Source organism: Dipodomys merriami, unplaced genomic scaffold (assembly GCF_024711535.1).
Source record: "Dipodomys merriami isolate MVZ:Mamm:240054 unplaced genomic scaffold, mDipMer1.0.p SCAF_7, whole genome shotgun sequence".
In the NCBI taxonomy this organism is placed as follows: domain Eukaryota; kingdom Metazoa; phylum Chordata; class Mammalia; order Rodentia; family Heteromyidae; genus Dipodomys; species Dipodomys merriami.
In genome coordinates, this window is record NW_027206290.1 from 72703564 (window position 1) to 72724165 (window position 20602).

General features: G+C 51.1%; 1 protein-coding gene across 4 annotated transcripts in view; it reads left to right on the forward strand.

Annotated features, from left to right (window-relative positions):
• The first annotated feature begins 354 nt into the window (after positions 1–354).
• Epb41l1 (erythrocyte membrane protein band 4.1 like 1) overlaps positions 355–20602 on the forward strand; it is a 135741-nt gene continuing 115493 nt past the window's right edge. The window contains exons 1-2 of one of the 4 annotated variants that reach the window (XM_070007195.1): positions 1126–1274; positions 20438–20486. The gene's annotated coding sequence lies outside the window, so the exon portion shown is untranslated. Of the gene's footprint in view, positions 444–1125; positions 1275–20437; positions 20487–20602 lie in introns of those variants that run through there. The other 3 variants (XM_070007199.1, XM_070007196.1, XM_070007188.1) reach the window with 3 other exon arrangements.

Sequence of the window (20602 nt, forward strand, 5' to 3'; positions counted from 1 at the left end):
GACCATAGTTGAAGAGCCATATTTGCTTCCCCTTAGCCCTGTGCTGTGTGGAAGAGAAGACGCAGGACCGACTTCTCCGGTTTGTGGAGAATCGCTGCCTCGCCTTGAATCAGGGCCAAGCGAGGGAAGGAGGGAAGCGGGTGCAGGTGTCTGCCTTCAGAAGGCTTTCACTCACGTCCTGACTGACTTCCCTTTTCCTCAGGCCTCAGTGTCTAACAAAGGAGCCTCATTATTCTGGGCAGTTCTGGAGGGCCTGGCCAAGTCCCAGGAGCCCTGGGGGCAGGAATTCCCTGGGTTTCTCCATCTATGCCACGGGGACACTAATTGGTGCCCCACCTTCTCCAGATGCTATCTTGGGCTCCCTGTACTTGGGTTACTTCCTCCCTTCCCAGAGCTTCTGTCTACATTCAAAGCTGGATCTGAAGGCGCCCCGTTAGGCCAAGGTGATTATCACCCTAATTTCGGGGGGCCCTGGTTTTGGGCGTGCGGGGGACCTGTGGAAGCTGGACATCAGGGTTGGGGGCCTCTGCGAGCGCGGGAGGGTCCGGGGCGCTGCCCCCCTCCCCAGAGGGCTCTGGCCGCGGGAACAATAGGAGGGCGGCGTGGAGGCGGGTGGGCGGCGGCCAGGTCCCCGCCGGAGGTGGACGGGGCTTGGGGAGCAGGGCACGGAGCCGCAGGGTTAGCCCAGGGCACCGGGCGCAGAGCCGAGGCGTCGGAGCTCGGGGAAGCCGAGGTCGGCGCGGGCAGGAGGGCCGGGGAGGCGGGGCGGGGCCGAGCCCACCCGGGTGTGGTCTCCTCGGCCGCTCCGGGCCGCTCCGCCGCGGCTCAGGTGGACGCGGGGCCCACGTGGGGAAACGGGCGGCGCACCCCCGGCGCCGGGCGGGCTCGCGGAGCGCAGGCCGCTTCCCGGCTGGGCTCCCGGCGGCCCCTCCCGACGCGCGCCCGGGGCCCCGGCGGCTCTGCGCTTCCCCGGCTGGTGGCGATCGCCGCCGCCGCCGCCGCCGCCGCCCGCCGCTGCCTGGCGGCCGGGATCGCCGCCGCTTCCTCCGGGGGAGCGGGGCGGGGCGGGGCGGAGGGGGAGAGGGGTGTGCGGGGCGGGCGGGGAGGGGGCTGAGCGCCGCGGGAGGGAGCGGAGCGGCGAGCAAGCGACGAGCGAGGGCACCGGGTATTTCTGCGCAGCTCCCCAGCCCCGAGCCTCGGAGCCCGACCGGGCGGCCGCGGGACGCGAGGACCCAGGGACCCACAGCGCCCGGAAGCCGCGCCGCCGCCTCCAGGTCAGCCCCGCCGCTCCGGGGAGCCCCGGGAGCCCCTGGTACCCGAGCTCGCGATCGCCAAGGCTGCGGGCTCGGTGCCGATCCCCCCCCCGAGACGCGGACGGGCGGACGGGCGGGCTCCGGGGGGCGGGCGCGCGTGCCGGGAGCCCCAGGCTTCGAGCCGTGCCCCTCGGTCCCGGCGCGGGTTGGTAGCTCGGGGCCCGGGTCTCCGGGCGGGTGTTGGTGTGAGCGCGCGTGTGCCCGTGCATCTGTGCAAGTGGATGCCCAGTGCGCGCGCGCGTGTGCGCCGAGTGTCAGGTACGTCTGCGTGTGTCTGTCCGGAATGTGTCCGTGAGAGGGTGTGTCCGGTTGTGCAGCAGTGTGTACTTGTGGAAGAGGATCTGTGCCCGTGGCTTCGCTTGTGGCTGGAGCCCGTGGCAGAGTGTGTGTGTGTATGCGTGTGCGCGCGCGTGTGACCCCCGGGTGTGCGCGCGTGTGAGGGCGGGAGTACACCCGCGTAGCCCCCGTGTGCATGTGCTCGGCTTTGTCTCCGCACTGCCTAGAGGAAGGGGTGGGGGCGGCGGCCCTGGCGCTGCCCTGGCCGGGAGCCGGGCACCTGGCTCAGGCGGTGGGTGGGGACGGAGGCCCGGGCGCCGGGGCCCGGAGGAGACACCCTGCTGGCAGGTGGGCAGCCACACCCCAGAGGCCGAGGCGGACGGGCTGACAGGGCGTCCCGCGGTCCCCGGAGCCGAAGCGGAGGGCGTGGCCTGGAATCCCGGGTGTGTGTGTCTTGGGGGAGGGGTGCGTGGCGAGGTGCGGACGGGTGGGTGTGGAGGGGTGGCGGTGGGGGTTGTCTCAACCACCGCGGCCTCAAGGTTGTTGACCCAGCTGGTTCAGCGATCAGTTTCCTTGTGGTGCCACAAGTACTGTCCCCCCCAGGGCCAGACATAGCCTGGCCAGGTCAGCCACACTCCTCGCTCACCTGCCGCCGGGCAGAGCAGCAGCTGGGGGCCCTCACAGGTCTGGGAGGCAGATACTCTGTAAAGGCCCAGCGCCCCCACTCCAAGGAATCCCTTCTCAGGAGGTGTCTCTAGTTGGAGTGAGATGCCTCTGGGTGTGTCTATCTACCCTTTCTCCCATGCATTAGGCCATGCATGCATACATTTCTAGACCTGTAGTCGCTGTGCGTGCATGTATTTCCTGTGCATGGGTATGTTTTATCAATGAACAGTGATTAAGATGCCTTTTGAGGTATATGGGTATCTGGTTTTATAAGTTTTTGTATATATATATATATATTGTTTTATTTTGTTTGTAGAGCTGTTTGTGTATTAGTGAATCTGTGAGTGAGGCTTTATAAGATAAGTGCCATTTTGCTGCCAACTAAAAGAGGAGAAAAAAATTTCTGCCCAGGGGCACTCTATTTTTGAGGGGGGAAAAAGATGAAAAAGAAGTTTGGGAATTTAGTGTCTGGTTTGTGAGTATCAGATATTGGTATTGAAATGCAGGTAGACTGGGGGTTTGAGGTAAGTAAGGACAGAGAGAAGGATTGCTGGGAGGAGGATATGCAAGTTGCTAGAATTCTTCAGCCTTTCTTCTCTGTAACTTCACCTCCCTCTTTGCTGCTGGCTTGCCAGGATCAGCTAGCAGGATCCCGAGTGTAAAGGGAGGGAGCTGGAGTGTAAAAGGAAGGAAGGTGGATGGGTGATAAAATTGGGACCAACAACAGATTTCTGCAGTTCTTAAGATGTTTTCCTGCCAAAGGCAGCAGAGACTGGGGAGAGTTGAGCTTCTTGTCTCTTTCCCCGAATCAAAGCTCTAGAGAAAACTCTTCCTGGAGCTCAAATGCCCTGCAGCCTGGTCCAGGGGTCTGCTTTTGACTTTGATCAAACCTTTTGTGTTCATCTGTTCACCCAACCAACACATGAGGCGTGTAATGCCTGTTTCTCTGTCCAGGCAGTTAGGGGGCAAACCTAGCTGGGTTTGAGGTCTTTGAGGTTTCAACTCTTGCTCAGACTTAGGAATTCATTCTTGCCCCCAGGGACTCTGGCCAGTGTCCCCATTCACCACCTGTAGCTTTTCTCACCGCAGGCTGCCTGGAGCAGCCGTTCTACTCTCCTCACCTGTAGGATCGTTGGGAGTTTATTAGAAATTAATTTTTTTTGTTTGTGCCAGCACTGGGGCTTAAACTCAGGGGCTCCTGCTCTTGCTTGGCTTTTCATTTTTATTTAATTTTGGGTCCAGTCGTGGGCCTGAACTCAGGGCCTGGGCACTGTCCCTCAGCTCTTCACCTCAAGGCTAGCGTTCTACCACTTGAGCCACAGCACCACTTCCGGCTTTTTTTCCCCTTGCATATGTGGTGCTGAGGAATCGAACCCAGGGCCTCATGCATGCAAGGCAAGCGTTCTACCCCTAAGCCACCTTCCCAGCCCATTGCTTGGCCTTTTTTTCCCCCCCTCAAGACTGGTGCTCTACCACTTAAGCCATGCCTTCGCTGCTGGCTTTTTGCTGGTTAATTGGAGATAAGAGTGTCACGAATTTGTCTACTTCAGTTGGCTTCAAACTGTGATTCTTGATCTCAGCCTCCTGAATAGCAGGGTAACAGGGAGCCAGGGATCTGGAAAACCTTCCCTACTCCAATCACTCACATCCATAATTCATGTTACCCCAAAGCTTTACCTGGTAGGTAAGGGTGATCTCCAACCAATCCCTCCTTCATTGAATGCAGGACATAGAGAGTGTCTGCTGTGTGTTCTAGCATGGGATTTTCCTGCTCTGTTCAGTGTTTCTCTGACCTTGATCTCTAGGCCCTAGGAGATCCAGGCCTAGCTCACTTCTCTGAAGCCAGCCACTCTGCCCTTTTAGTTCACCAGGCACCATGAGTTCATTTTCCTCTGGAATTTTGTATATGCCGTTCCTTCTGTCTGGCACACGCTTCCCCTTTTTATCTTGGTTGACTTTAGCCCAACAGCCAGTCAGCTTTTCCTCATCACAAATTCCTAGAGTACTCTGGGTCTCATAGGACTTAGGAGAGTTTGTAATTATACCTGAACTTGAACTTGTTTCTCGTTTGACTATCTCCTCTCAGGAGTCTTTGAGGTAAGGTCATCTAAATAGGAACTTGCTTATTAATCTTGCTTTGGTCCCACAGAATGGGACATTTATCAAATTAATTTATTAACTGAGAGGTGGTAATAAATAGCACCTAAAGTGGTTTTTGTTGTTTGTTTTTTGTTTTTGGGGGGGAGGTCAATCATGGGGCTTGAACTCTGGGCCTGAGCTCTGTCCTTCAGCTCTTCAGCTCAAGGCTAGCACTCTATCACTTGAACCACAGAACTACTTCCAGTTTTCTGGTAGTTTATTGGAGATAAGAGTCTCAGGGATTTTCCTGCCTGGGCTGGCTTTGAACCATGTTTCTTAGATCTTAGTCTCCTGAGTAGGTAGGATTACAGGTATGAGCCACTTGTGCCTGGCTGCACCTAAAGTTTTTTCCCTCTACCCCTGACAATTGGTTATCCAAACAGGATACAGATCCTCCTTGCCCCCACCCCCCAACAAATTTGTCTTTTTTTTTGTCAGTCCTGGTGCTTGAACTCAAGACCTGGACATTATCCCTAAGCTTCTTTTGCTCAAAGCTAACACTCTACCACTTGAGCCACAGCACCACTTACGGCTTTTTCTGTTTATGTGTACTGAGGAACTGAACCCAGGGCTTCAGGGATGCAAGGCAAGCGCTCTATCACTGAGCCACATTCCCAGCCCTGGCCTTAGGTTCAAGTCCTCACTGTGTGCCCCTGGCCACATTGGCTCTGCCCTAGGGGAGACCCAGCCTGGCTCGTGTTCTGTGCCCTTCTGGATTAGGATCCTGCAAGGAGGAGGAGAGGAAAACCATTGAATGACGAGTCTAACAATCTGGGTCTGCACCTGGCCACCTCACTTCCTTTTTTTGTATATTTCCTTTTCAATGAAAAAGAAGGAATTGGGATAGATGGTACTTAGCACAGTCATCCCCCTTCTCCATCAGGGATGTGTTCCAAGATCTTCAGTGGATACCTGAAACTGGTACCAAACCAAACCCTCTATCTGCTATGTTTGCTCTGTGTGTGTGTGTGTGTGTGTGTGTGTGTGTGTGTGTGTGCGCGCGCGCGCGCGCGTGTTCATCCATGCGCACACATTCACTGGTCCTGTGGCTTAAACTCAGAGCCCTGAGCCTTTTTGCTCAAGGTTGGTGCTTTACCACTTGAGCTACAGTTCCACTTCTGGATTTTTTTTTTTTTTTTTTTTTTTTGCCGATTGTGGGGCCTGAACTCTGGGCCTGGGCGCTGTCCCTCAGCTCTTCAGCTCAAGGCTAGCACTCTACCACTTGAGCCACAGTGCCACTTTCTGCTTATGTGGTACTGAGGAATCGAACCCAGGGCCTCATGCATGCAAGGCAAGCGCTTTACTACTGAGCCACCTTCCCAGCCCCTCCACTTCTGGCTTTCCAAATTGGAGATAAGAGTCTCACAGACTTTTCTGCTAGGACTGACTTCCAACCGCAATTCTCAACTCTCAGCCTCCTGACTAACTAGGATTCTGGGTGTGAGCCACCAGCACCCAGCTATGTTTCCTGTTAAATTGAGAAGTTTCACCTTTTCACTTAAAGGAAGCACTTTATGGCTTCTCTTTGGCATATGCTAAATTGCCAGCATTTCCATTCTTGTACTTTGGGGGCATTAGGATGGAAAACAAAAATTGAATACAAGCTTTGGGATGCCAGTGCAACAGTTGATCTGATAGCTGAGAGGGCCATTTAGTGACTAATGGGTGGGTAGCATATACAGGGTGGATACACTGGAGAGAGGGACGATTCTCATGCCAGCGGGTCAAAGCAGGATGCTGTGAGATTTCATCTTACTACTCCATATGGTCTACAATTTAAAGTCTATAAACTATTCCTGGAATTTCCATTTAACATTTTCGCAGTGCGGTGGACAGCAGGAAACTGAAATCACAGACAGGGAAGTCTCAAAGAGTGATTACTCCGGGGGTTACTAGCCCTGGAATTATTTAGGATTTGCCATATACTAATTGCATGACTTGAGCAAGTGATTTCACCCCTTCATTTTCTCACCTGTAAAATGGGACCAATAGTTGTCTCTGTTGCACAAGCTTGTTTATGAGAATTAAGGTGACATACACGCGGTGCTTGACACCCTATGGGCACTTAGTAAATGTTTTGTAAAATGTGAGCTATGATTACTATTGAAGCTGCTTCACAGTTCAGTTCAGTGTTCTTGAAAGCCTTTGTGTTTGGCCTTTGGCCTGCGGAGAGTTGAATGCCCTAATGTTTATCTGTGGCATGAACCAGCAGGCATGTGAAAGTGTCATACCAGAAGGACACCTCACATGGTAGCTCCTTATGGAGGAAAAGATTTGTGGAGGGGAGGGATGGTGTTTGGGACTGGCTGTTTACAGTGTGGTTTGTTGGGGGAAATCCCAATAGTCCCTTTTGGATGGAGACGGTAGTGGGTGGCAGGGCCTGGTGGGGTAACTGGCTGGAGGTAAGGCCGAGGAGGCAACCTGGAGCCAGATCCTACAGGTGTGTGTGTAGGGGGGGTGACGAGGGGGGGGGCAGGAGGGTGGCGGGAGAGAGGTAGGGAAGAAAATTAAGCTGGCCAGCCAGGATCAGATTTGCATTTCAAAAAAACCAGCTCTGCAGGTGGTGAGAGAGGAGGAGTTAAGATAGAACAAAAGGATTGTTGACCAGCAGGACTGCTTAACATGCTCAGTGGGAGGTCCCAGCTGGCCGATTGAGGCCGGAGAAAATCCCAAAGTCCAGAAGATGGAGTGAATTCTCCCAGCCCCTGGGCTCCCTTAACCTCCACAGCTGCCTCGTGAGTGTAAATGGGAAAGCCAGAGTTGGAGGCTCTCAGCTCTGCTACCCATAGAGCATCCAGTATGTTGATTTCCTGGGGTTACTACAGGGAAGTGCCTTGTACCTGGGAGCTTAGAGCCCGGGCTCTGCTTCTCACAGTTGCGAAAAGCTGGAAAATCAAAGGCTGAGCTTGAGTTCAGTTAAGGTTGCTCCTTCTGGAGGCTCCAAGGAACCCCCCTCCCGGCCCCGGGCCGGCGTGTGTCTCCCCTGGCCTGCAGTGGTTTGCCCAGCTTGCCCCTGCCTCTGCCATTACAAGTCTTCTCCTGGTCTCTGTCTCCCTTTCTTCTAAGATCATCAGTTATATATTAGGTTTAGGACTGCTTTAATCTCAAATGACCTCATTTAAACTTAACTCATTATATCTGCAAAGACCCTATTTCCAAATAAGGTTATATTCTGAGGTTCTAGGTAGACGTGATTGGCTGGGGCTCATTGTTCAATCCTGTATCGACAGGAGATAGAATACTGTAGGCTTTAGAGTCTCCCTAGCCTAGGTATGAATTCAGGCTTTGAACAAAGCAATGGTAAGCCTTACTTTTTCTCGGCCTCAGTTTCTTCTTCTATGAAGTGGGGACAGAAGCACCTTGACAGTGATGTGAAAACCGAGAGCCGGTGGCTACTCAGGAGGCTGAGATCTGAGGATCGCAGTTCAAAGCCAGCCTGGGCAGGAAAGTTCATGAGTGAGACTCTTCAATAAACCACTCAGAAAACCAGAAGTGGCGCTGTGGCTCAAGTGGTAAAGTGCTAGCCTTGTGCTGAAGAGCTGAGGGACAGTGCCCAGGCCCAGAGTTCAAGCCCCACAACCAACAAAAAGATAAAAATAGTGATGTGATGGTTGAGACTCAATAGAAATAACAGCTTAGGCACTCAGTGAGGCAGGACGCAGGAGGCACTCAGTTGTTATTTCTTCAGCATGGTCTTCTCTGCCTTTAGTAGTGAGGGCAAGTTACTTAATCTTGCTTCACTCTCAAATGTGAATACTCATCTTCCTACATTCCTGCCAGATTGCAAATCCTGGGAATTAATGAGAAAGCTCTTTGTTAATTGCTTAAGGGTTTGTTGCTGTGATTTTTAATTATAACCGTCATCATCATAATAACCCTCAGCCATTGTCACATGCTACACCTCAGTAGGGCCCAGCCCAGCCCACTCCTCTCCCAAGCCTGGTTTTCTCTGTCCCTTTGTGCCTTGAGCACACTCACTGTAAGAGTTAGGAGGACCTCAGAGAGGTGACATCCCAAATGTAACAGTGGCAGTTGGAACACCTTAGTCACGACTCCTGTTTGCACTGAATGGTGCTTTTTTTTTTTTTTTTCTTGCCACTTTAGCCCCAGAAGCAGTTGCTCAGGGCCTGCCCAGAGAGCCTGGGTTGGGCTCTGCATAGGTTCTAGAGGTGAAGATCTGATCAGAATTATAAGCCAGGAGTCCTGGGTCCTAAATGAGCTTGTGATGCCTCTGCAGACCGAGCAGCAGGTGGTTTCATATATCTGTCAGCCTGGCTGTGGCCATTACTCTGCCCCAGTGGGAAGGAAGGGGGCCATACCACACAGCATAGGGAACCAGCCCCTGTAACCTAAGGCTTCAATGCCCTATTACCAACCAGGGCTGTGTCCCTCTTTGCCTTGACTTGGGAGGGCTCTGGAAAGAAGAGAGAATCTATCCTGTTTTGGTACTTTCTGCCCAGTGATCTTCTTTTCCCTTAAGCTTGGAAGCCAGTCCCCCAACCCTTGAATTTTCCCCTTGTTTCCTTCTTCTTCTTAGCTTGCTCCCTTCTTTTTTTTTTTGGGTCCAGTGGTGGGGCCTGAACTCTGGGCCTGGGTGCTGTCCCTCAGCTCTTCAGCTCAAGGCTAGCGCTCTACCACTTGAGCCACAGCGCCACTCCCGGCTTTTTTCTTTTTGCTTATGTGGTGCTGAGGAATCGAACCCAGGGCCTCATGCATGCAAGGCAAGCACTCTACCATTGAGCCACCTTCCCAGCCCAGTTTGCTCCCTTCTTTCAGCCTCCCCTCTTTCTTTTTCCCACCTTTTGTCAAGATTAGAAGTCGAAAGATAAGTTTTTAGATCCACTCCAGGTGGCTGGGTTTAGGGTCATCTAAGAATGAGAAAACCTGGGGTCCTCTGCATAGGCATACTCTGGTAACTTAGAAGTTAGTTTGTGGGCTGGGGCTGGTAGTATGTATCTGTATTCCCAGCTTTGTAGGAAGTGGTGGTAGGAAGATCATGGTCTGAAAATAAAACTAAAGTAAAAAGGGGCTGTCTAAGGTGCGAGAGCGCTTGCTTAGCTGTGTGAGAACTGAGATTAGTCCCCAGGCAGAGAGATGGAGGGAGGGGGGGAAGAGAGGAGAGAAAGAAAAAAAGAGAGAGAAAGAGATCCCTGTTTGCATTTATTAACTTCTTTGTACAGGTCCTATGCTAAGCGCTTCACCAACCTTAGATCCTTTAATCCTTTTTTTTTGTTTTTGTTTTTGTTTTTGGGTCAGGTCCTGGGGCCTGAACTCTGGGCCTGGGTGCTGTCCCTCAGCTCTTCAGCTCAAGGCTAGCACTCTACCACTTGAGCCACAGCACCACTTTGGGCTTTTTTCTTTTTTGTTTATGTGGTGCTGAGGAATTGAACCCAGGGCCTCATGCATGCAAGGCAAGCACTCTACCACTGAGCCGCCTTCCTAGCCCAATCTCCCCCCCCCCCCCATCATGGGGCTTGAACTCTGGGCCTAGGCGCTGTCCCTGAGCTATTCAGCCCAAGGCAAGCACTCTACCACTTGAACCACAGCGCCACTTCCGGTTTTCTGGTGGTTAACTGGAGACAAGAGCCTCATGGACTTTGTTTCCTGGGCTGGCTTTGAACCTCGATCCTCAGATCTCAGCCTCCTGAGTAGCTAGGATTACAGGCATGAGCCACCTGCACCCAGGCAGTTCCTTTAATCCTTGTAACTATCCAACAAGGCAGGTGATGATCCTCATTGCATCAAAGGATGCTAAATAATATGCCAAGACCTACCCAGTTCTCAGCCAGCAGGAGGCACAACCAGGATTTAAATCTTCATCCATCCAAAGCCTTCAGCTACTCTTGAGTCCTTTGGATACTGCTTCCAATGGGGCCTGTGAGAAGAATGCCCATAGAGGGGCATTCATTTGCTCAAATTCTGAGAATGAATTCTTGACACAGTGCAAGGTCTCCAAGCTAGGAACCTTTCTTTCTAGGCCTGTGCTCTGGGTCTTTATGGTGTCAGCCTTTGGACACCATCTGTTTGTAGGTAGCTGCTCACTTTTCAGGAGACATTGCATCAGGGGAAGGTGACAGGGCAGGTCCAAAGGCCCTTTCACTTTTTTTTTTTTTTTTTTTTGGTGCCAGTGCTGTGGCTTGAACTCAGGGACTAGGCGCTGTCCTTGTTTGTACTCAAAGCTAGTGCTCTACCATTTGGGCCACAACTCCATTTTGGCTTTTGGGGGGGCATTTAATTAGAGATAAGAGTCTCATGGACTTTTTTGTCTGGGCTGGCTTTGAACTGTGATCGTCAAGGTCTTTCCCAGTCTCCTGAGTAGCTAGGATTACCGGTATGTGCCAACTTTGACTTGTTCGTTTGTTATTGTTTTCCTGGATGAGTTTGATTCTTCTGTTGAGGAGCTTAGCATCTGAAAGCATATTAGCCCTCTGCTCTGAAGGGGGCTAAGGGCCTTGGGGATCCTCCATCGGGCTCTGTGAGGGTCAGAACTCTGTAGAAAGTCTTCAGGGAGGCAGAGGAAGACCAGGCTTCAGGGTATTCTGTTAGAAACACTGGAAATCAGGGTGGCTCTGAGTAGGGTATTTGGGGGTCTCTTCCCACTCCAAATTCAGTCCAGATGTCCAGACTTCCTCTTAGACAGGGTTCATATCTTACAAGTATCTCTTTAGAATAACGTTATTTGGGTAGCCTAGCCCAGCCCAGCCGCCTGCCTGCCTGAGCAGGTGCCTCAATCACAAGGGACATTGACTTTATAACTATTGTCCACTGTTTTTCTCCACAGTTAAGGAAGGTGAGATTCAAGGGTAAAATGGCTGGAGGTAGGGCCTTTCCCATCTCTTAGCTCCTGGAATTCCCTGAGGTCTGGGCTCTCAAACCTTGTTCCTGTTAAGAATGGCAACAGGGCCCAGTGCCTGTGGCTCACGTCTGTAATCGTAGCTACTCAGGATCTGAGACCCATGGTTCAAAGCTAGCCTGGGCATGAAAGTCCATGAGACTCTTATCGCCAATTAATCACCAAAAAAGCAGGAAGTAGAGCTGTGGCTCAAATAGTAGAGTACTAGCAGTAAGCAAAGAAAGCCCAGGGACAGCACCCAGGCCCTGAATTCAGTCGTCAATCAGGACACACACACACACACACACACTCTCTCTCTCTCTCTCTCTCTCTCTCTCTCTCTCTCTCTCTCTCTCTCTCTCTCACATACACATATCTATGGCAGTACCAGGGTTTGGCCTCACAATTTTTAGGCAGATACTTGACCACTTGGGCCATTCTTCAGCAGCATGAACAGTTTTGAGTGTGCCTTGTCCCTAAGAGAGGATTCATCAGTACCATCTGAGTCTTTGAGAGTCACCAGCCATCAATATTTTTTTATTTTATTTTATTTTGTTTTTGCCTGTTCTGGGACTTGAGCTCAGGGCCTGGGCGCTGTCCCTGAGCCTCTTTGTGCTCAAGGTTAGTGCTCTACCACTTGAGCCACAGCATCACTTCCGGTTTTTTCTGAGTAGTTTATTGGAGATAAAAGTCTCACAGACTTTCCTGCCGGGGCTGGCTATAAATCGTGATCCTCAGATCTCAGCTTCCCGAGTAGCTAGGAATACAGTTGTGAGCCACCGACGCCCAGCTCATAAAAATTTCTAATTGTCCTCTTCAGGAGGTTTTATGAAGGTAGAGCTAAGATCTGTGGAAGGGTTGGAGGAAATGAATGACAGAGTCCAATGGAGAAAGCGTCTCTTCAATCTTGGTGCACTGCTGATTTGCAGTGAAGGCACTGTTTGTGCCTCGCTTTTCTCAGCTATGAAATGGGGTTGAACAGAATAATATAAAGGTCCCATTGCGGCTTCAATCTGGAGTTCTGGGAGCCAGGCCTCCTTTTGCCCAGGTCATGTTGTTTGCTCCTTGTGACTGTCTCTTCAGATCATCCTTTTAGCATCTCTCTCTCTCCAACCTCTGGACAAAAGCAGCATTCTGGATCTTCTCTTTTATAAACCCCTGTACCCAGGTATCCAGGTCATTTTCCCTTCCCAGGCCCACATAGCATAAATGCACCATGTTACTTTGAGCCTGGGGAATCCCAAGGTGTCTTTAGGACTGCACCACTTGGAGGAATGCCAAGGGGAGGGCAGGGAGAAGGCCTTCTCTGAAGTTCCCAATGCTGGGCTGGGAAGGTGGCTCAGTGGTAGAGCACTTGCCTTGCATGCATGAGGCCCTAGGTTCTATTCCTCAGCACCACATAAGCAAAAAGAAAAAAGCCAGAAGTGGGGCTGTGGCTCAAGTGGTAGAGTGCTAGCCTTGAGCTGAAGAGCTGAGAGCTAAAGAGCTGAGGGACATCGCCCAGGCCTAGAGTTCAGGCCCCACAACCAGACCCCCCCCCAAAAAAAAAAAAGCAAAAAAAATGAAGTTCCCAGTGCAGGCCCAGTGCTCACCTGTGTGTTCAAACTTGCTCCCTGCTCTTCCCTGCCACCTCCACTCTTCCCAATCCCTGGCAAAATCCTGTATTCCTTTTCAAGGCTCAGCTCAGGTCTAGCTGATCTCACCAAAGCTATAAGCCATCCTTTCAACCCAGGAGAGCTTCCTTTACTTTCTTTGCCTTCCCTTAGTGGATCTGCTCCCTCCTGGGCAAAAGTTCCTCTGTCTGAGCCATATCTGGGAGAGGACTGGTCTCTCTTGTTAGGCTATGACATGTCTCATGTCTCATTATTTTCTCCTCAACTGGCTTAATCCAGGCAGAAGTTTTATTAGCAGAGAGAAGCCTCTGGCTTGGGGCTGGGCTGGTTTCTTGGGCGCCCCTGTGGCTCTAGGCTCTCTGCACTGGCCAGTCACTACTTCCCACATAGCTACTCTTTTATTTGTGGATTGGGGAGTGGCCAAGTAGGGCAGTGACTTAGAACTTAAATTCCATTCTTGAAGCTGCCAGTTCCTGGCTAGGTGACCTTGGACAAGTCACTTCCTCAACCTGAGTCCCCATTTTCTCAGCTTAAAGGGGTAGGGATGGCGGTTCTGTCAGAAACTTGGGAGAATGAACTATAAGGCTTTATGTTAAATACATACTTAGCTAGCATTGGAAAGAATAAATGACCATGAAGCAATTCTAATTTTTTTTTTGTTTTTTGAATGGGCTGGTCCTGGGGCTTGAACTCAGGGCCTGGGTGCTGTCCCTGAGCTTTTTTTGCACAAGGCTAGTGTTCTACTACTTGAATCACAGCTTTACTTCCAGCCATTTGGTAGTTAATTGAAGATTCTCATAGACATTCCTGCCTGGATTGCCTTCAAACCTTGATCCTCAGATCTCAGCCTCCTGAATAGCTGGTATTACAAGCGTGAGCCACCAGTACTCAACTAATTCATCATTATTATTATTATTATGTTACTTGTTATTACCCTGCTATATCAGTAAACATGTTCTATCTGCTGGGACCAGGTTAAGATACAGGAAGTCCTGAGGTCTCCAGGGTTATAAGATCATGTGGAGACAGAAGACCTTAGCATCAGGAGTCGGTGTTAAGCAGAGAGATAGATGGCTGAGTGAGTTGAGGGTAAAAAGGTGACCCTGAGCTGGAAAGGTCCTGAAGCATGAGAGGCTCTCTGTGTCTGATGGGGAAGTGGGCATGTTCAGAGGGCAAAGGATGCAGAGGAGAGCAGGATAGAAGCAGAGGTGGATCCAGAAGGTCTACATAGCTCAGGGTCAGGAGGGGGTGGGGGACACCCAGATTTGTTTTCCCAAGAATAATCTGGGCAAGTGTTGACTCTATGTCTCTCCTGAGAGCAAGATAGTAAAGACTAGAAAGTAGGACAGGGAAATGAGTGTTTTCTGAGGACAGTGAGGAGCCCATGTGGGGTGCTGAACAGAAGCTGGTACAGGCACAAGGTCCTTTCCTGTCAGGCTGGAGCTGAGAGTGGTTTGGAGTGGGCTGCAGTTTTAGGCCTCTTGCAGGGCTGCCTTGTATTAAAATACAAAATGACCTCAGAAATGTCAGAATCTCTAATGATCAGAGCTGACCACCAAAAGAGACCCAAAACCTCTAAACCCACTCCCAAACGTGTCTTTTGCCACATTAGACAGTTGGAGGCAGAGGCCCAGGAAGGACACAAAGTGCAGGCTGTGGGCCTCAGTCTGTGTTAGAGGATGGGGAAAGAGGATGAAGAGGGCGCCGGGGAGCTCAAGGAGGATGGAAATGACAAGCCAACATCAGGTTGGAAACTTATCTGTTGCCAGCTGGTATGGGGTCCAGGTGAATGGGACAGGAGGAGGCTGGAGTAAAATCATTCCAGCCTTTGCTTCTGGAAAAGGAGAAGAGGCTGTATAGGTGGGTGATAGGGACTATTGAGATGTGGGGGATATGAGGGTTGGCCTGAGAAGAGAAGGCTGTAGCCAAGCAGTGAGAGACAGGACTACTTTACAGGAGCCCAGGCCCCTTCCTTGTGGGCTAGGCTCTATCTATGCTGGGGCAGGGCCATCACCACTACTTGGAAACCTCAGGGGGTACTGCTAGGAAGACAAGAGTCAGAGTAGGTCCTAGGCTGAAGGACCTCAGAGCCAGGTCCCTGTGTGCCCTGGGAGGCGACTGGCTCAGGCTTTGTGAGATCCTGCAGTTAAGCCCAAGTCCAACCATCTTTTTTTTTTTGGTCAGTTGTAGGGCTTGAACTCAGGCCCTGGGCGCTGTCTCTCAGCTCTTCAGCTCAAGGTGAGTGCTCTACCACTTGAGCCACAACACCACTTCCGGTTTTCTGGTGCTTAATTGGAGTAAGAGTCTCATGGACTTTCCTGTCTGGGCTGGCTTTGAACCTCGATCCTCAGATCTCAGCCTCCTGAGTATCTAGGATTACAGGTGTGAGCCATCATTGTCCCGAAAAGCCAGCTATTAGTCTGCTCACCCACCTGACCTAGTTTATTCTAGTTTACTTTTATCCTCATAGTTTTTGAACATATTTATTGAGTGCTTGTGATGTGTGGGCTACTGCCACTGACTTCATAGATTGTGTCACCACCCCTTGGCAGAGGCTTGTTGGCAGAGGCTCCGAGGTGGGGGTATCCCAAGTCCTCCTCCTCCCCCTTTACCAGCACATGGACTTCTGGCTGGAGCAACCTCCTGCTGAACTGGAAGCCAATCAGAGTTAATTGTTAAACCTAATAGCTGGTGAGTTTCACCCTGCTGAGCAAGGGGGGGGGGGTAGGCACTGCCTTGTACTGGCGAAGCTCCTGCTTCTGAGGAGAAGGGTGGAGCCAGCTCTGTTTTTCTGGCCTATACCAGCCACCTCTTCCCTACTCTGGGATCTGCCTGCAGGGCCTCTCCTCCCCAGGGGGGCAGGTTGCCACTTGGACACGTTCCCCAGCCTCCAGCTGAGGTGACCCTGGGAGGTGAGTACTGGCTCTGGCTCTAGTTCAAGGCCTCTGCCTGAGTGCTCTCGGGGAGGGGGTGGGGGTGGGCAGGACATCTGTCCCTGGGGATCCACTCAGCCAATGGAATGTTGGAGGTAGGGGTGGGGTCCTGTGGCCCTCTATGCCGGACCTCCACCCAATCCAGTCCTTTCTCCTGCCTCCTTCCCTTTTAGCCTCTCACTGTTTGGCTACTTTGCCATCCTGCTGGTAGAACAAGGTTTCAGAGATAGGGGCAAAGGCTCATTTCTTTCTATAGAGCTGAGCCTTGGGGCAGGTCCCTGCCAGGTTGCAGGGGTAGACCTTAGGCTTCTAAATCAAAGCCCCATCAAGTTGGGTGTCCCTGACTCACGCCTGTAATCCTAGCTACTCAGGAGGCTGAGATCTGAGGATTGCAGTTTGAAGCCAGCCCAGGCAAGAAAGTTCGTGAGTAACTCCAGTTAACCACCAGAAGATTGGAAGTGGTGCTGTGGCTCAAAGTAGTAGAACACTAGCCTTGAGCAAAAGAGCTCAGGAACAGTGCCTAGGCTCTGAGTTCAAGCCTCTCCCTCCCCCCCCCCCCGCCCACCCCCCAGAAATAAAAAAAGCCCTGTCAAAGCTGGTGATTTGGCTGGGCATGTGGCCCAGCCAAACAAGGGGTGCTCTGATCCTTCTGTCACTGTGAATCTAATATTGATATTAGGCTTAGTGGGATTGCTAAGTGAGAAGCAGTCTACCATTCATCCCTGTGCAACTGTACTCCTGGGGCTGAACTCTGGGCTGGATGGAGCCTAGGAGGCCCCAGACCACGCCTGAGGAACTGCTACCAGGCACTCGGGCAGCTTTGCATGGGGCTAGTGTGACTGTGGAAATGAATTGTGCACTGTGGTTAGGATTTGGTTTCATTTGATTTTGAGTAATGAAAAATTTGAAAATAATACTTTAGTTTTGGACAAACTTCTTGTTGTGCAATGTTTGGGAACTTAGATTTGTGAATATGCTTTTTCAGTTGTGTTTGACCGAAGATTAAAAAAAAAAAAACCCGAAAAACAAAAACAATTCATTCAGTTCTTTATTTTTTCTTAAGGATGGTTAGTGGAAAAAATTTAAATTATATATGTGGTTCACATTTTGCATTATGTCTTGTGTGTTTGTGCCAGCCAGTCCTGGGACTTGAACTCGGGGACTAGACACTGTCCCTGAGCTTTTTTGCTCAAGGTTAGTGCTCTACCATTTGAGCTGTAGCTCCACTCTGGCTTGTTGGTGTTTAATTGGAGATAAGAGTCTCAAGGATGGGGCTGGGAAGGTGGCTCAGTGGTAGAGCGCTTGCCTTGCATGCCTGAGGCCCTGGGTTCGATTCCTCAGTACCACATAAGCAAAAAAAAAAAAAAAAAAAGCTGAAGTGGCGCTGTGGCTCAAGTGGTAGAGCACTAGCCTTGAGCTGAAGAGCTGAGGGACAGTGCCCAGGCCCAGAGTTCAGGCCCCACTACCGGACCCCCCCCCCAAAAAAAAAAAGAGTCTCAAGGATTTTCCTGCCCAGGTTGGCTTTGAACTATGATCCTTAAATTTCAGCCTCTTTAGTAGCTAGGATTACAGGCATGAGCCACCAACACCAGGTTTGCCCTTTCTTCCTTGCTTGCTTGCTTGCTTACTTCCTCCCTCCCTCCCTCCTCCCTTTCTTCCTTTTTTTTTTTGTCAGTCATGGGGCTTGAACTCAGGGCCTGGTACTCTCCATGAGCTCTTCTCACTCAAGGTTAGTGCTCCATTACTTTGAGCCACAGATCCACTTCCAGTTTTCTGGTAGTTAATTGGAGATAAGAGTCTCACAGTTTCCTGCCTGGGTAGGCTTTGAATGTGATCCCTATATCTCAGCCGCCTGGGTAACTAGGATTACAGGTATCAGCCCCCAGCTTGCTTGTTTCTTTCTTTCTTTCTTTCTCTCTTTCTTTCTTTCTTTCTTTCTTTCTTTCTTTCTTTCTTTCTTTCTTTCTTTCTTTCTTTCTTTCTTTCTTTCTTTCTCTCTCTCTCTCTCTTTCTCTCTCTCTCACTCTCTCTCTCACTCTCTTTCTCCCTTCTTCCTTCTTCCTTCCTTCTTCCCTTCCTTCCTTCCTTCCTTCCTTCCTTCCTTCCTTCCTTCCTTCCTTCCTTCCCCCCTCCCCTCCACCCCATTGTATGAAGAGGTTTCACTATGTTGTCAGGCTAGTCTTGCACTCCTGGACCCGTGTGAGTCTCCCTGCCTCAGTCAACTCTTTGGCTGGGCCATGTGTCTGGATGGGCTGTACACCAAGGAGGGGAAAGAAGAGAAGTTAAGAGTTTGAACATGTGAGTTGGGATGGGAACAGGCTGGTGCTTTGTGTGCTAGCTCAGGGAGTTTGGGGAGTTCCTTGAGTCTCTCCTTCTACTGGTGATCAGGCAAAGATAAATTTTACAGACGAGAAGTGGAGGCCTGTTGAGGGGCTGCCACCTGGCTACATGGCAAAACTTGAGTATGGATGGGCTGGGAACTTGGCTCAGTGGTAGAGCGCTTGCCTTGCATGCATGAGGCCCTGGGTTCGATTCCTCAGCACCACATAAGCAAAAAGAAAAAAGCCGGAAGTGGCGCTGTGGCTCAAGTGGTAGAGCGCTAGCCTTGAGCTAAAGAGCTGAGGGACAGCGTTCAGGCCCCACCACCGGACCAAAAAAAAAAAAAAAAACTTGACTGTGGAACTTTCCAACCCAATGGTGAAATTGGAGTCTGTGTTAAAATGCCAGCACTGAAGGCTAAAGGAACAGGAGCCTGGAGCTGGTGAGGGACAGGATCGCTAGTCTATAACTGAAGGAGGTCTTGACAGGATTTAGTAACAGTCATCTCATTCATAGAGAGGTAGAAGAGAAATGGAGGGAAGGCAGGAAACAGGGAGGGAAGTAGGGAGGGAGGGAATATGAGATGGGGGAAGGAAGCAGGCCTAGGATCATATGGCACAATGGTGACCAAGCTAGAGCTGCTTCTGTTTGTTTAGACTGAGCCTTTTGCTCAGTGCTGGCAGGACGGTGGTCCTGCTTGCTTGCCAGCCCCTCCTCTGCTGCGCAGTCCCCAGAGAGGGCTTCTGAGAAGAGCCTTTTGTTTCACTAACGCCTTCTGATTTCCTCTCAAGCTAACTGCTCTCGTGTGCATGGCAGCCACACACACATACACCATCACCCCATTTGCGTTTGTCCCCATGGGTGATTGAAAGGGCTCTGAAATGTGAATCTTCTCTACTCCCCTCCACTTTCTGGATATCACAGGGCCACCAAAGCAAGAACCAAAGTACTCTATGTGCAACCAGTGGTTAAGAGTCCAAGCTTCTCAGAGTAGTGGTGAGAAAGTATGTGGTGGGGGGGGAAGGGGGGATGTCTCATCTCTCCTAGCACTGTGTGGCCTTTAGGGAGGCATTTCACTCTCTGAGTTTCAGATTCCACATCTGTAAATGGAGTCTGTTCCCTGTTCATAGGCTAAGCTCTCCACGTGGTTGTCCCATCAAATCCTCCCATTGGTCCCGGAAGCTTGCTATTACTTAGACTTTCCAGATGAAGAAGAGAGGTGATTTGCCAGGCCATGTAGTAAATGGGGCAGCCATAATACAAGTCAGGTCTGGGTGACTGTGTGACTGTAATCTGCTTTTCTTCCTGTTCTCCTGAGCCTCATGTTCCACATGAAGCAGAAATAACTTGTCCCTTCAAGAGTATACCTATGCAGTATACCTGTGCTTTTTACTTCTGACCACCCTGCCCCAGGTATGCCAGGCCTGGACTGAGAGGTTGGGGCCCAAAGAAGGCAAGGGGCTAAATACCTATGAGAGAAATTGACCAGAACAGAGTACTAATGTTGAAAAGACACCGAGAGGTCTGAGAGGTCTTTTTGAAGGTTAACCACATTTATTTCACAGTTGAGGAGACTGAGACAGGATAGGTTGAGAAGGTAGTGAGTGGGTCTGCTCTTTGCTAGGTGCTAGTATGGAAGGAACCCATAAAAGTGGGGCCCTGCTGTCCCTCCTCCTTGTCTTCCCAGTATATCAAGTCCATGGATCCATCATGTATGTATGTATGTATGTATGCATGCGTGTGTGTGTGTGTGTGTGTGTGTGTGTGTGTGTGTGTGTGTGTGTATTTATCAGTCATGGGGCTTGAACTGAGGGTGTGGGCACTGTCCCTGAGCTTTTTCACTCAAGGCTAGCATGCTACCAGTCTGAGCCACAGCACCACTTCTGGTTTTCTGGTGGTTAATTGGAGGTAAGAGTCTCACATGCTCTCCTGCTGGGTTTGACCCATGATTCTCAGATCTTAGCCTGCTGAGCAGCTAGGATTACAGGCATGAGCCACCAGCACCTGGCAATTCCAATTTTCAAGTCCTTCCCCTCTCCTCTTCTGCCTCCTCACTGATTCTCCCATAGTCACTCTTGGCTCTTTCTCATCCATTCTCCAGCCTGAGAATCAGTGCTTTCCCATTGCTGAGAAGGAAGCCTCAGCTTCATCTTGACCTCCATGGCCTTCACTGCCCGGCCCCCAAGGGCTCAGATGTGTTATCTTCCCTCCTGCTCTTTCTGCTTAACAGGTTCAGCAACTTCCTTAGGACTCCTCCAGGAGTCCAGTGCCAGTCTCAGTTGGCAGTGCTGGGCCACCGGGCCAGAGCTCCTGTACTGAGAAGCTCACGCTGTCCCCTCCTTCTAGGTGCCTGGCTGAGGACATCTTCCCTCGGGAGCCCGTTTGCAAAGGAGGGGTGAGTGTTCCCGAGACTCTGCCTAGTCTCCTGCCTGAGCTGAGGCTGGGTGAAGAGCTGCTTGCTTTTGATCTATTTTACTGCTGGGCCCTATGAAGGTTTGTCTAGGCCACAGT